Source organism: Cyanistes caeruleus, chromosome 3 (assembly GCF_971803275.1).
Source record: "Cyanistes caeruleus chromosome 3, bCyaCae1.hap1.1, whole genome shotgun sequence".
NCBI lineage: Eukaryota > Metazoa > Chordata > Aves > Passeriformes > Paridae > Cyanistes > Cyanistes caeruleus.
In genome coordinates, this window is record NC_141703.1 from 69,757,172 (window position 1) to 69,769,193 (window position 12,022).

Consider the following 12,022-nt stretch of genomic DNA (forward strand, 5'->3'; position numbering starts at 1 on the left):
CACATCACAGTTAAACCACTTGTAACTTCCTTGTGTAGACAAGCCCGTATGGCAGGCAAGGGAACATTTGTTTATCGTTTGGATGACTATATGAGGGGAAAGAGGATGTCAGAAATAGCCTTCACTATTTGGGGATTTTAGCTCTGAAAGTTGAAAGGTGGGGGGAAAAGCTTGTTATTATATTTGCACTACTCAAATATTAGAAGAAACTTTAAACCACTTCACATTGGGTTCTGTCTCAGTCACTAAATTTTAACAATAGAGAATGTACCACTACATGCAGCCACATGCAGACACTTGTGGAGAAATACATTCAGAATTTACATTTCAGACTCTCTACCCTTAGTAAACTACATGTTTTTGAGGTAAATTATAAATATAATTAATGTTATTAACCCAAAACTTTTCATTTTGCTTAATCCCCAGAGATAGTAACCATCCATTTTCACTGCTGTAATGTTAGGTCATCAGATCATTTTAAGATGGCAAGTGGTTACTTGCACTAGTGATCAGTCATTCAGAAGTTGCTATTCAAAGCTGAGGTTTTATTCCCCTTAAAATAACTCATTGAGGAAAAGCCCCAGCCTCAGAGCCACTGTGTGTATGACACTGCTAATTCCTGGGCTGCACAAGGCTGGAAGGCCTTTGCAAGGTGCTGACATACAAACATTTGGTTTCCTTGGTGCCTTCCATCATTCCTGGGGAGTTACCCTCTGTCTTGTTTGTCTTACTCGAATCAGGTTCTAGCATGAACACGTGCTCCTTTTGTTCAGATAATACAATGTTCTAATTCAATACTACTGAATATTTCCCTCTTGAGGGAAAGAGGATCTGACAGGTTAGGAAATATTTCCTAATGTAAAGGCTACAGCAGCTTGGGTTGAATCATATGAATTACCTCACAATTAACATGCCCTCTTTAGGGTCAGAATGTTTTTCATGCTTCTGAAACAGAGCAAAAGTTATTTCAACTTCCAACTGAAATAACCACTTTGCCCCCAGAAGTACAATGCAATTCTTTTACTTGTTTCCAGACTTCAAGCTCAGATACCAAGAAACAGACCACAGGCAAGAAAACATGTACATAGATTCTATAGAAGCTCATACAAGATTTTCCCTTCTGTCCCCTGTTAGAGATGCAACCAGAGATGTAAGGGAGGATGCAACCAGCAGTGGGGAATTGCCAGGTCTACTTTTGGGTAATTTTCCATAGAACTGGGTGCTTTCTCTGAAGAAATGAGTTTATATGACTCCTTTTGAGCACAGCAACTCTGAGTGCCCCATGATTATAAAAATGAAGAGCAAAGCACCTGTACAGCAAAAAAAGAGCATTCATTTGATATGGCAAGTTCACAGTATGGCACATGTAACATCAGCTCACATTCATTCTCTTGGATTAACCTTCAGGCTAAATCATATTTAAAACAAGATACTGTTGCAGGACGTTTACAGGGACTTAAGAGGGAACAAGAAAGTCACAAAGGAATAGAGCTGTGAAGGTTCCTGCAGAGGCGAGGCACAGGAGACTTGGAAAATCCACAGAGCTGGATATTTGCAGATACTGAGTGAGCACCTGGAGAATGCATGGCTCATACTTTTTCCTAGGGCTTGGAATGCATGCATGTGCTTTTAAAAATAGGTGCCTAGGTGGCATCAGACATTTGTTTGAAAATGGGTATGACTGTTTCAATGCTCTAACACCAAGTTAGCATTTACATTTCTTGGTAGAACTAAGATGCTCCTTCAGGGACCTGAGCCCTTTCCCCAGTAACCAAGATCTTGGGAACACTGATACATGCTTCCAAGGAGGAAAGACTGTATGTTGCATATGACATGGAGAGAAGTTTCCCCATACAGCTGATAAGTCCTATTTTCTGGTTGCCTTCAATTTGCATAAAGTGTTGTGAGGGTGGTTTTGTTATTGGGGTTCTTTTGGAGTTTTTTTAAAAGGTCTTATTGTATCTCCATTAAAGTATTGAATGGCTACATTCCACACCTGGGAGAACTACTTTTTTGAAGATGTATTCTATCCCTACCTAGAATGAATGGAGAAAGCAAGAAGGGGGAAAACGATAACTATGATTTAGTTGGACAATTTTCTTGCATAATACATGGTTTCCATACAGAAGATTGTCTTTCAGAACCTCTGCAGTGTTCTGAAGAGTTCAGTGTCCTGAGAATTCATTAAGAGGGAATAAATAGACATCTTCCCTGCATTTAATTCATCTGGCTTGGAAATTGAACACATCTATTTATTCATTCTTGTACTCTTCAAGTGCTTTTATGCACCTGAATCTAGTTCTGAAGTACAGCTGCTGTTGGAGCAGTAGAAGGGATGTGTACTGCAGCTAGATCATGGGAATCATGGTATGGGGGTTTTCTGTGCACATGTCCCTGCCTCCCGTTTTCTGCTGTTCTAGAAGCTAGCAGTACTTGCTTTCTTTACACTAGTCAGTCTGTGGAAATTCTACATGGGCTATAAATTCATTTGCTGTCCAAAATAGCTTTGGTGTCTTGTATAAATAGTGTTTCATGGTTCATATATACTTGCTAATTTTTAAGTAAGCTTGTAGCTAGACTTCCATATTAATTTTTTTTTCTGTGTTGTGTAAAAGATGGCAAATGCATCTTCATTCTCAGAGTTGCTCCTTAGAGCACTGCCAAAGCTCAAACTTCATTTGTAGACTTCATTCCTGTGAGTATCATCTCAGATTTTCATTGAGCATAATCTTATTGTGGTTTTGAGGAACTTGTTAAAAAGAGAAAGCAGAGGTATATCCCTGGCTTGTATTTGGGGGCAATTTGGTGGTCATTTGTCTTGAAGAGTTCACCCAGCAAGAAGGTGATGGTGCAAGTTAACTCTCTCTGATTAAAAATTTGCAAAATGCTGTGAAACTAAGAACTGGTTTGTAGCAAACATCATCAGAATGCCATAGTCTCTCCTGTATTACCCAGCCTTTTTTAGGAGAGACATTCATAAAAAGGAGTCATTTCTGCATACTTGACATTGTGAGTGTGCAATACCTTCCTAAAGCCATGTAATGAAATCTTAGACTGAATTTGGGAATCATGTGAATGCTTTGCTCCTCTTTGTGAGCTTATAGGTTTTTCTTCTCTAAGGTATTTTTCCAAGCTAGCAAAGAAAAACTTTGGTTTTCTTTGTACACAGCTCTATCAGAAGATATAGTAAATGCTTTAAACACACCCCTAGAATTTCTTTGTACGTATTGCAGGGAAAGCAAGCTAGTTGCTTTCCTAAAGAGGTTCAAACATTATTTCTGTAGTGAGAAGTACATCAATAGGTAATTTCCCAGTGAAGTGATTGCACATGTTTACAATGTGCTGTGTATTTTGGCAAAAGATGTTTAGTACCCAATTCTTTTAGCTTTTGCCAGCATGTAAAGCAATAAATGTAGACTTAAGTTACCAATATTGTATTTTCTACATGAGAGGAGGGGCAAGGAAAGCAGGGGACAGATTTTTTTTCTACTAGTTTTGAAGTTTAAGGAAAGGGGTAGCATTTTTAAAAGCAGCTGTGTGCAAAACAAAATGCTAGGTCCTGTATATTATTATATTGTCCCATTGACCAAGAAAATGGATGTGTTCATAAAAATGGAACAAATGCAATGAAAGTACTGGGAAGCTTTTCAGATTGCATTGTGTGTCCTGGTAGTTTTGGGCTAGAATATTGTCTCTGTGCTGAAATGCTAATAGGGTTGTGGGTAATGAGAAACATGGGCTGCTCCTGGGATTACCCCTGTGAAGGTTTACTCTTGTCAGTATGACAGAAGATGAGCTACAGTTTCTATAGTGGTCTGGCTTTTCTGTTGCTAATTTTGCTATTTTCCTTGGGTTCCAAGCTGTCAGGAAACTTCATATAAACTTCCTGGATAAAAGTATCTTAATTCAAGGTCTTACAGAGACTGAATTTTCTTTCATGGGGAGGAAGGGGAGAAAAACAGACTTGCAAGGGAAACCTGGCCCTTCACGTAGCCATAACAGGGAATCCTAGGGGGACTGCGGTTCCAGACCTAAAATGACCTTGCTACAGAAGTGCTCCTATTAGACTAAATTCAGCAGCTCTGCAGAAGGATTCCTTTATGTGGTGACAAGAAAAGCAAAGTCTGTGAACCTGCATTTATAACTGTAACATAAGGGACTTCTGCAAATAAAAGTAAGAAGGGAAAGAATTGAAGTGAAATGTCCTATAAAATAAGAGCTGAATAGTAACAGGCAGGGTCTTGGTCACTCTCAGTTTTATTCAGTCAGTACTGGGATTGCATCTCATCCTTGGAAATTTAAAAATAATTATGATTACCTACCCACATTGCATAGGTTCATATCCAGGAAATAAGAATGCACAATTATATTTTAACTACAATAAATGAATATTATTTTTCTTATTACTTTTTATCCTATTGCTCATTGTGTTCATATGCAGGTAGAAATGAATGCATTTGAGTGTGGATTGCTAACTCTATTAAAGCTACATATAGGTTAAATGGAAGCTGCTGGCTACACAATGCTATGAAATGAAAGAAACTAAGAGCAAAAGCAGTACTATTTTCTTAATGAATTGTACCATTCTTTACATTTCTGTCTCTAATTCAATACCTGTCCTGCTCCTTTCTGATACCCATTACCCATAAAGGATTAATGCTTCTACATGCATAAAAATCTTTACTGCATTTCCACTCTCCCCTTTCCAAATACACCAAATGTTTGGTAGTAGGGGCGCGTGTTGCATTCTCTGTGCTTATTTCTAGGGCTAGGTTTGTGTTGTAGCTCCTGGTCTCTATCTGTTTTCACTTTGGCATGAGAGGTTGGAAATGTTTTGTTGCTTCATTCTGTGGTGACATGTTTTGTTCAGCTTGCAGTGAGCCCTAGTGCACATCCCAGGTGTGTTTAGCCTCACTTTTGACTCATGGTATTATCAGGCTTCATTCACAGAGCGCTGTGTGTTTTGTTGCCTCTCCTTCTGCTTCTATGTCCAGTACCAGATTGGTTGATGTTTTTTGTAGCTCCTTCTGTGCTTTCTTTCCATTGCCCTTGCTTGGGTTATAGTTGTAACATCTTTTCTTCCACAATTCCCTAATCTTCTATCTCAAATACTGCTTTTCTTGTTGTTGGACATATATTTTCTTAGTGGACTTCAACTGCTGAGGAGAATTGCAGGTGGATATGTTACCAGAAACTGTTGACATTTTCTCACCTGTCAGTGTAAATAGTTAAACTTCTTTATTTCATTTGTTTATTTCAGCACTAGAGAGCAAATTAGGAATAACAAATCCAAAGCACTTCCATTACATTATCAGTGGTTAAAGATACCACATAGCTTCAGAAAAGCCAGCAGATCATTTAAAACCACATAGCAGCATGTCCTTATCTTGTGTGTGTCATAGGAGTCAAATACAGTGTTGTGAAACTTGTATCAAGACCAGTCTGTCATGATTATGTGCTGAGGAGATACCATAAGCTATTAATAGTCATATTGTCCTTCTCAGTTCCACAGTGATGTGCTAGTACTCAAGGGCAGTTAAAGAAGTTGATTTGGTAAATCCAAGAGGCAAAAAACCCATCAAACAAGCCCCCCCCCAGGATATGTTAACGTGCCTGAATTGACTCCAGCCCTGTAGTCACTGCTGCTGTGTGCATAAGGATGATGTACATGTCAGTGGAAACCTTTCTTTACAGTTGCTTTCTTTGTAAAGGAAGGCTGATGGCACTGGGAGTCCATAGCATGAGTTTCCATTGCTCAGCAGCAGACTGTGGCCTGGCATCATGTTCCCAGCTTGCCAACCAAGCAGCTGAACCCTCCTTGCTCCCCAAGCTGGGCATGGGAGGAGGATGTGGACAACAAGCTCCTGCCTTGTTTCCTCTCAGCCTGACTCTCAGCCAGAGCAGAGCACCCTGGCTACTCTGTAGGATAATGATTGGCAATTCCCAGCATCATGAGTCCTGGTAGCTTTGCTCTAGCTGTGGCTTTAGACCCCTTTGGCAGTGTAGATATGCTGAAACTCTGCATCATGGTAGGGTTTGACTGAACCAGGTTGGGTTTTAATTTGTTTTTTGACAAATCACTATGTGAGTACTGTGACTTCAAGGGTGTTCCATATATGTGTATGAAAATCCTGGTGTAGCAGTGTCAGCTTTCTTCAGATAACTCAAGGAAGATGAGGAATGAACTTGGAATAGACTTGTCTGTATCTGTGAAAGGGAAATATTCTGAGGAATTGCTAAGTTTAACCACATCTTTTGACAAGTACATCTGCCCTTTGTCAGGGCAGGCCATTTCTAATCACATTATCATAGGCTTGCTTCTGCAGCAATTAGTGTGCTAGACAAATATTAAGTCCCTGGAATAGTTCACACCAAAAGAGATGGAGCAACAGCCTGCCTTTTCTCTATGTGATTTCATAAGATTAAAAAAAAAAAAAAAAGAAAAAAAGCTGTATTACATCTCTGTAAAATGTGCTCTAATGGGCTGTGTCTTCATTTTACCAGTGATGTAAACATGAGAAGGATAATTTAGCACACTGACTAGATGTTTATGTAACTCCAGGAACTAAAAAAAAGTCACTACCCAACAAAAGGCATTGGTATGGCCTGCCTTGTTTTGTCATGTTATTTAAAAACATTTATTAGTGTATATGGGGCCAAATGTTGCTGGAAGAGGCAGTCTTTCTAGATCTTAGTGGTAAGATCTTTTGATGTATGCTGCATTGTCATCTGCAGATGTAGTATCTTTCCACAATGCTCAAAACTCTTGGGATAAGCAGTATAATTGTTCACTAGTGAGGAAAAATCCCAGATCTTTGCTAATTCTTACTTTGTTTTCAGGTCTTCAGAATTATTCTGAGGACTGAAATGGGAAGAATTGTGAGTCCAGGTGTAGGGTGAGGCTCCTCTTGCCCTCTCCGCCTTCCATTCTGCTCTGTGCCTGCCTCTCCTGCTGAATGTTACCTGTGCTTTGGAGGAAGGATGTTAGCAGCTGATCAGTTAAAGATGAGGAGCACAAAAACAATTTTTATAAGGAAGGAGTAATATGTTCTGCATATGCCTCTTCTGTAAACGGTGAAAAATGAAGCTGATAAAATCTGTACTCTTTAGTATGCTGAAATATAAACTACACGAAGTCAGGAATAGAAGAAATAGGAGAAGTAACAGCAATTCAGGCTTATTTAATAAACTAATGTTTAAAGCCAGGAAGTCTCTATTGTAGTGGTTGCATATAGTATCTATATGAAAAAGTGTAGCATAGGGTTTTTTTAATGAGACAAAACCAGCATGAAACTTTGAAAATAATTGTTAACACTGGCAGAGAAGACTGGAGATGATTTTTAACCTTGAATGGGCACTTGTTTGGAGTGCATAGGCCTAAAGAAAATGCTTTTCAGTTGTAAAATATCGATCTGTTTTCAGCAAAGAATTAATAAACACTGGGGGGAATAAAAGGAGCAAGGGAAATATTCCTCAGCAAATGAAGTGAGTCTCAGACAGCCATGCCTACCCTGTCAAATCTTATTACTAACACACTTTGCCTGCATTATAAAATTGGTGCTGTACATTCTCTAATGAAGGAATTATTTTAAGGCTGTGAGCATTTGGGTAGGAATAAGAGGCTGGTGTTGAGAGAGACATCTGTAATGAGAGATCTTAAATCAGGATACATTATTAATGAACTGCACAGGAGACACACAGACCTGCTTTATTGGGCGAACTGTAAATGAGCCTATTTGGTAAGAACATGCAATATGTGTGTGTGTGGTGAGAGAGGGTATTTTGAGAATTTAACTAATTTCTGAATAGTAAAGGCATCCAGTCTGGCTATAATTGGTGCCTGTGGCAATTGTTGGTACCCTGACTACATTAGCTTTCTGTGCCCTTTAGCAGAATTGGGAAAACATTTCTAGTACTCGTTAAGCTGTCTATTATCAAGCCTTCATAAATATACACATTTAGAATAGAGATGATTTGCTATCCCAGTGCCTTAGAGCGCTTAAATAAATTAGTTCCTACTATTTCAGGCATTAATTTTGCAGTAATTATGCATGAAGCAATAATGCAATTAAAATTGCCTTCCAACTTGCTCGAGTGGGAATATTTTTTGAAAATAATACTTGATCTTTTCTCAAAATACACTCTAGAGCAGGTGGATGTGCTGTGTAGCTCAAAACAGCAGCGTGGGACTGTTCTACCTTGAGATCCTCAGTTTGCCTGCAGCTGAAGTCAATATTAACCAAGTATTACCATCTGTTGGCTTTTGCTGACCTCTGGTTTATTCCCCTCTCCCCTTTCTCTAGTGGCAAAGTGCCCACATCACAGCTGGCATCAAGTGCTTCAGCAGTGGGGTTTCTTATTTAAAGAATGCATCCACACTTCAGGGCACGAACCATGGGCTAGCTTTCAGTTTGTAACGTTCCAGTTTCTTTTTGCATGGTACCCACTGGTTTCAATATTGCAAGATATTCTTTGCAGTATCTGCTATAATAAAGCACAGCAATGTATCAGCCCAGATTTCAGCCTTAGGTCTGAATCTCTTTACATTTAAATTGGACCTTTTGTTTCTTGGAAGAAAAGTATATATTTTGTAGCTGAGTTACAAATAAGCTTTTCCAGCTTTTTGGCAGCTAGGTAATAGTTAAAGTGAAAAGATTTCTTTCCAGCCAGAAAAGAGGTTTAATAACTGTGGGTCCATTTGTTCATAGCAGTACTGGAGCTGAGCCCTGCAAACCCCTGGAGCTTGGCAAGCCAGGCAGACTTGGCAAGTTTTCCTACCAGCTTACTAAGTCTGAGTCAAGCATGGCTTGTTGCAACTTCAAATATATTTAGTACATTTTGTTAACAAGAACATTAAGGTGGAGGGTTTGGGTTTTTTTTCCTTTGCTGACCTTAAGGTATACCATGCTCTCTGTACAAACAGCTGGTCCTTAAACCGTGCGTGGCAGTTCATGGCTTGTGTTAAATTCAAAATAAATGTGTACTGTATGCAGAGTATCTGATTTACTCTTGACATGAAGATATTGAGGAGGTATGAGACAGTATCCCACAGTCTTTCTGTCAGTTGACCTTTGGTAGTGTGAATCTGTGGAAAAAACAAGCATAGCTGTTACTTTTCAGTGCATCATAACAGCGATAACTTTTGCCCTCTGTTTGGAGCCTGTGGTGCATGAAGAGTTGTGTAAGTGCTGGAAATGCTCTCACTTCTAATTTTTACCTGTGTGGGTACTGCTGAAAGAAAAAGAGCTCAAACTGGACTTTTGAATTGGCTGGACACTGAACTTTCTAAATGTTATTCTTACCTATCCAAAATATGTCAGCCTTTGAAATAGGGAGAAAACTTTTCTGTAGAAGAAAATTCTTTCAATGTTGAAAAATGCTGCAGAAGACTCAAGATAGTGACACTACCTATTTATTCCAGTCACATACAACCATCTCAGTATTCTCCTATATTAATTCATTCATCTCAATGTGGTGTTAGCAGGGTCTTCGGTGAATTCTGCACCATGCGGTTGAGGATGGGCAGTACATCTTGAGAAGAAAGAATTGGTCTGTTGAGTGGGTGTTTTTCACTTTGACAGTCTGGCTGCTGTTTTGTAAGGCATCCTAACAGCTCTGCTCTTCCCCAGTTTTATTCTGTCATCATTAAAATGTGAATCTAAGAATCCAAAATGTTAGATTTGCCTGGTTTAGGGCTTGTCTTCTAGCCATGGGCTAACTACAGCAAGTCTGGCTGCTTTGTTTTACCCTCCTGGTGGATAATCAGCTATGTCTGTTGCTGGAGGACTGGTTGTGGGAAGCTATGGTTTCAGAAAGCAGTTGTTTCCTAAGCAGCACGAGCCAATGCTATAAAAGGCCTCATCATTTGCTACCAAACCTTTGAAGTTTGCTTTGCACAGTGGGATCTAGAAAACTCAGCAGAGCGCAGTCAGGTTGCCAACTAAGCCAGACAGGCTTCTGATTTGTGAGCTATTTATTGTTTCTAGAATTGCTGTCCTCATTCATCATTGCAATTAATTGCAACAAGACTAGATGAAGGAGATGATAAATGCTTATGTCATTATTGCTAAATATCTGGGTGCGTGCTTTTTTGAAGCTTGGATTCTTCCTAGAAGAAACCCTTGAGTTCCTAACTTGAACACCCCAAATAAATTGTGGTTTGTTTTTGGGACCTGAGGCTTTGTACCAAAGAGGTTTCATATGTTTCTTTTTGAAGGACTGGTATGTAGAACTGGCTGGAACGCTGCAAAGGTGAGAGTGTGACTGGCCAGTGTGCTGCTTTGGGCCATTAATTGTGTCCTTAGAGTGAGATTTAGAGAGTATTCCTTCAAGGTATCAATGCAATAGAACTGGTGATAAAAAGTTGGGATTTAGTGTGTGTCTTTTGTCCTTTTTCTGGACAGAGCTGGTGAGGTGAATGCTTAAAGGCTCTTTTAATTGAATCCATGTTTAGCAATGGGAAAGAAAGAGGCACTTTTCTTAGGAAACCTAAGAAATATTTTGCAGTTTATACTAGGATGGTGCATTGCAGCTAAATGGTAAAGGAATGAAGCTGTTAGCCCTTAAGAAAGCTTACAAGGGCACTTGCCAATGACAAGCTGCAAAAAGGGCAGCAGGTAGTGAAAAGTGCAAACTTCAGGGTAATATAGTGAGAAATAAATAGAAACTTGCTACTCAAAAGAGCAGCTGACCGTTTAAAAAATTACAGGAAGTAATTTTAAATAGATGACCAGCTGTGCAAAGCATAGCTATAAACAGATGAGTTGGAATCAGTGTCATTGTTTCTTACTTGAACAAAGAGAGTTCATTAGAACTGATGATTAATTTCAAACAAGAATGGTGATACAATAGCTGTAAGAAGTAGAGAAATAAGAGTTCAACTAACCTGGTTTCTGGTTTGTGAACAGTGGTAGTTCTCTGGCAGACTCATCTGGTTTCCAGCTTTCCTTCTGTGATTTTTTTTTTTTCATATTGCCTTTTGCATCCACAACATCATCTGGGAGACATTTCCATAGGCCAGGCATGTACTGTGTGAAAAAGTTTCACTTTTTCCTTTTGTGTAGCATATGAATCTCATGTCTTGCAGCAGCAGCTATTTGAACAGCTATTTGTTATTCTTCCCAATCTTGTGAATACTTTAATATTCCATGAAGTTGCCTCTGTCCAATGTTGGAGTCCTGGTCTGTTTAGATATTACATCTATGAAAACAGTGATAGTTCTTGATACAGTCTCATTTTTCTCTTGAGTTTGTTGGGGGGTTTTTGGGGGGTGTTTTTTGTTTGTTTGTTGTTGCTGTTTGTTTGGTTTGGTTTTATTTTCCTCCCTGATTATTCTGTATCCATTTTGGATGGGAGCAGGGAAGAGATCAGATGATGTACGGTAACTACTTGTTATCTGAGGTGTTCTGCTAATACTGCACGAGTGCACAGAATAAATGATGTTGGTAGGAGAGTGCTGCCCAATGTCTGACAAAATGGTTTCAGAAAAGGTATCTGGCAGTAAGTGCCATGGGCTCTCAGGGAGAGGGAAAGGAATGGCATGGTTTTCACTTGGCTGGTCTGCAATACATAGTGCTTCCAGTGCAATGTGGACTTGTAAAGTAAATGCAACACAAAGTATGTTGAAAGAGGGTGGTTAGAGGGTGTGTTCTCACCTGCAATATTGAACTAATTTTGAACAAAGTAGTATGGTGTATTGTGGATTTTGAAAGGGACTGTAGCCAGGAATTCTCAGAAATCTTTTGTTATCAAATAAGTGTAATTTCACATGCAAACTGTTTCAGGATGCCCTTAAATTGCTATTGTTCTTCCAGTTTACTTGAAAAATGATAATTCTTTCCCTTCTTTGTTACATTGTTTCCTAAGCTTCTTTCAGTGTCCACTAAGAAACTTTGTTCCATCCCAGTACAGCAGTTCCTGCTTTAAAAAGGTGGTTAAGCAAGATGAATAGGCTCAGAAAAGCTGCATCCACAGAAGTGCTGAAAAGAGTTTACCTGTGCAGTGAAGCTTAAAGCTGTTTCCT

General features: G+C 39.2%; 1 protein-coding gene across 28 annotated transcripts in view; it reads left to right on the forward strand.

Moving 5' to 3' along the window:
* ATP8A2 (ATPase phospholipid transporting 8A2) overlaps nucleotides 1-12,022 on the forward strand; it is a 314,521-nt gene that overhangs the window by 191,398 nt on the left and 111,101 nt on the right. The window lies entirely within an intron of this gene.